A 4,378-nucleotide genomic window follows, 5' to 3' on the forward strand; every position below is an offset into this window, starting at 1 on the left:
TTTCCCCCCTTCTTCTCCCCCTTGTTCCTCCGTCAAGTTCCTCCTAATCCTCCTATACGTGCAAACATATGGTATCTGTCCTTCTCTGCCTGACTTATTTCGTTCAGCATAACACCCCCAAGGTCCATCCATGTTGCTACACAGGCCAGATTCCATTGTTTCTCATTGCCATGGAGTATTCCATGGTATAGATGAACCACATCTTCTTGATCCATTCATCTGTTGATGGACACTTAGGCTCTTTCCATGTTTTCGCTATTGTGGAGAGTGCTGCTATGAACGTTGGGGTCCATGTGCCCCTGTGCATCAGCACTCCTGTATCCCTTGGGTAAATTCCTAGCAGTGCTATTGCTGGGTCCTAGGGGAGTTCTAGTGTTAGTTTCCTGAGGAACCTCCACACTGTTTTCCAGAGGGGCTGCCCCAGTTTACATTCCCACCAACAGTGTAGGAGGGTGCCCGTTTCTCCACATCCTCACCAGCAAGGAATGATTATTTTCTATTGCCTAACCAGAGAGCAGAAGCTAAGAATGAACAATGGTAAGGTCATCCAAGAACATTTAGGGTGTGGAGAGAAAAATGGACTCTCAGCCAACTTGATGCAGGTGGTCATCCAGGTCAAGTTTGGAGAATCGGGCAGGTCTGTAGCAGCCTGTGGGGCAATGGGGGCTCCCACCGGGAAGTGGAGCACCCTGATCTTGGAATAGAGAAGAGATGTATACTTGATTTTATTTTTTATTAGGAATTTTATTTTCGTTTTTAACCCCTCCTTATAATGTAAAATTCCTCCTTGGGTACACTTACTTTCAGTTAAAAAGATAAATGATTAGGTTAAGAGGTTTCAACACAGAAATAGTCCTTAAGTGAGCAGACAGTTACCAAGTAGACGGACATCAGCCAAACAGATACTTCTCAATTCAAAATCATGCTGTTCCTAAGTAAAAGTGTGTCTTTGTCTGGGAAGACAAAGAGGAAACTGAAATGCATATAGCTAAGTGAAAAAAGTCAGTTGGAAAAGGCTGCAGTGATTCCAACTATATGTCGTCTGGAAAAGGCAAAGCTTTAAGGACAGTAAAGAGATCAGGTGTTGGAAGTAGAGGGGGAAGAGGAAGGCATGAACAGGTGGCGCATGGGGGCTGTTTGGGGCTGTGAGATGATCCTGTGTGACAGTGTCATAGTGGATACATGACATTATGCATTTGTCAAAACTCACAGAATGTACAACACAAAGAGTGAACCCTAATGTAAACTATAGACTTTATTAGGAATAATGTATCAACATTATTGGCTTATCAGGTATAACAAACATAGCGTCCCGGTGCAGGATATTAGTAGTAATGACAATTATGCGGGAAGACTAAGGTGGAGGGAGAGGGAGTACATGGGAATCCCCTGTGCTTTCTACTCACTTTTTCTTTAAACCTAAAACTGCTCTAAAAAAAATTATTGATTAGTTTTTTTATTTTTTTTAAAGTTACAATGTTTATTTATTTGAGAGAGAGTGTAAGCAGGGGAGACACAGAACCCAAAGCAGGCTCCAGTCTCTGTCAGCACAGAGCCCGACGTGGGGCTTGAACCCATGAACCATGAGATCATGACCTGAGCTGAAGTGGGACGCTCAACCGACTGAGCCACCCAGGCACCTCCCCAAAATTTCTTTTCCTAAACCATCTGGGTGGCTGAAAACTGGTATTAGAAAAAGAAAATCTTAGTGATTACATTTATTTTATTTAATTAATAAACATAAGCCTAGTAAATACTGAGCTAATGCGAGGCTCTGAGGAGCTGAGAGTAGATAGAATCACTGTCTTCAGCAGTGACAGTAACCACATCATTAGCCCACAACAGCAATAACTAATGTTTATGGACCGCCTCTTCTGTTCTAGGCCCTAAATTCACTATCTCATTTAATCCCATAACCCCAAGAGGGACAAATAAAGAAAGTGACATTTTATATTGGCTTGACAAATAAGGAAACAAGTTTGGGAAATTTAAATATCTTGCCCAAGGTCACCCACCTAGGAAATTATTATAGAGTCAAAACTGTATTGAGGTAATCTGACAACTGCCATATCAGAACTCCAGTGTATCCCCATAGGAACACAGAGCCAGGTAACATTCATTCTGTTTGCAAGGCTGCTTTGAAGAGTTTTGTAGTTCTTAGGGAAAACTTCAAGTAAAGATATTAGAACAAATGCCATTATAAACAGGAAACCGATATGGTTCTCCTCAAAAAGCTGAGTAACTCTTTTTACAGAAGAAATTTATCAGATTATATAATTGTATTTCTCCATTCAAATTTGAAAAATCCCTTTATTGCAATTATTGTTGTTACGACGAAGAGTACATTAGCACAAGACAGCTTTACAGCTATTGAGAATTAAACTACAAGGAAAACAAATTGAAAAATGAGGTGAGGCTCAAGTACGTATCTATATTTAACTTTATGTGAGTAAGAGGAGCATTAAACTTCACTGCTGCTTGAGACCATTAAAATCTTTTTCATTATCCCTGGAACACTATTGCTCTGATCACTTCTAAAATTCATGCAAAAGAGAACAGTGACTGTGGCAAATGAGACAGATCCTGTCTTGCCCACACATAGGTTCATATAGCCATCCTTTCAAGAGTTTGCTGACTCACAGTTGTGAGACCACAACTTGAATTAATGTCCTTCTCATACGGAGGACATAATCGATCTAACAACCAAGCAAGCACCTCGTGTAAGCAGTGTATTAGGAGTTATGGTCTACAGGGTGGGAAGTAATCTGAAAAAGAACTAGAAAACAGATGAACAAGCACACACACATGAGAAAAATAACTGTAGCTCTCATAATGAAATCTAGCATCACATTTCCCACAAATGGATGACAGAAGCCTTGGAGATGAAAAGAGCTTGCAGCAAAGTTCAAAAAAAGTCTACACTCACAACCAGGAACAGCGTCTTTGAAATCCACAGCTTCTAAATGTTGGCTACTTAATCATCTCTGCCCATCCTTACAACCCTAACTGCCTACTACTTCTTGAATGACTGAATTTTTTAGTGAAAAATCCAGTATCACTCATTAGAATCAGTTTTGTCTAGGACACTAATGCCTTTTCACACTCAAAGAAGTTCCTCCTTTGTGAGATGAGCCCACAGATTTTGACTGGGCTAAATTATTGTAGAGACCAAGTCCTTCTCCTCACCAGGAAGTGTACTTGACTATTTATGGGTGGTGAGAGGGAGCCCTACAGCTCTTTCCCAGGTGACCCTTCCCAGGGCAGGTAATCTTGAGAAGCATTGGAAATGGCATTTCCCCATACCCTGAAACCCTCTCTTCAAGGGTAGAAGGTGTTATCTTTAAAGTGTCTCCCAGGAGTGGTAGAAAATGACTTAGTAGCTCTAATCATGGACTTTAACATGGATGCCAAGGGAAGTATAGCTGGAGTCCACATAAAATGCCTTGAGTTATTTTATCTCTCAACTCGTGCCACAATAAACTTGCTTTGTGGTCAGATAAGTCTGGGAAATGCTGAAGACTTGAGGATTTATACTACAGAAAAAAATACTTTATCTCATTTTATTTTTAAAAAATTTTTTAACGTTTATTTTTTGAGAGACAGAGAGTGAGTGGGGGAGGGAGTCACAGAATCCAAAGCAGGCTCCAGGCTCTGAGCTGTCAGCACAGAGCCTGACACAGGGTTTGAATTCACAAACCGCGAGATCATGACCTGAGCCAAAGTCGGACGCTTAACCAACTGAGCCACCCAGGCGCCCCAGAAAAATTATTTTAAAATACTAGAAAATCCTGCAGTAAAAAATGTGTTCAGTTTACATCCCCACCCCCACCCCCACTCCATCTTTCCCTATGTAACACTAGTAACATTCCTAGGAAGGTTCTTTGAGAAATCTTTCTTTAGAGTCAAGAGATGTTCATGAATATAAATACCTATGCAGGATGCTTGGCTGATGGATTTCTTTCTTATGAGCAACCATTGTAAGATGATTAGTTCCTGCAAATTGCCCTTCGTGACAGAGAGTTCACACACATCTTCTCACTGCCCTCCATCCATTATCTGGAGCCTAAAACAGAAAATTCGATGTATTATGATGTAAATAGAAAGGTCAGTCATGTCTGTCAAGACAAGGACTTGTTAGAGAAGCAGAAACGTGCCCCTTTTCTGTTGCTCTAAGTCATCTCTCCAGGGCAACCGACTTCCTAACTTTTGGGAAAATAAAGGGACCGGTAACAAAATCCCTGCCATTTTCTGAGGAAAGGAGATGCAGCACACCGTGGTTCCTGGGTGCTGAGACGATTATTGACCGATGGGGAGCCGAAAGGAAGCCCTGCCCTGACGGCCCCAGACTGGGTGTGGCCGCCGCCGGCTGGTGGCTGGC

At 41.7% G+C, this 4,378-nt stretch overlaps 1 long non-coding RNA gene across 1 annotated transcript in view; it reads right to left on the reverse strand.

Moving 5' to 3' along the window:
* The window catches only part of LOC144221322 (uncharacterized), a 6,769-nt gene extending 2,581 nt beyond the window's left edge, over positions 1-4,188 (reverse strand). Inside the window, exon 1 of the long non-coding RNA XR_013332032.1 lies at positions 3,930-4,188. This is a non-coding gene — a long non-coding RNA (uncharacterized LOC144221322). The remainder of the gene's footprint in view (positions 1-3,929) is intronic.
* Between the last annotated feature and the right edge of the window lie 190 nt (positions 4,189-4,378).

The sequence above is a fragment of the Crocuta crocuta genome, unplaced genomic scaffold (genome assembly GCF_008692635.1).
Source record: "Crocuta crocuta isolate KB4526 unplaced genomic scaffold, BGI_CrCroc_1.0 scaffold20, whole genome shotgun sequence".
Classification (NCBI taxonomy): Eukaryota; Metazoa; Chordata; class Mammalia; order Carnivora; family Hyaenidae; genus Crocuta; species Crocuta crocuta.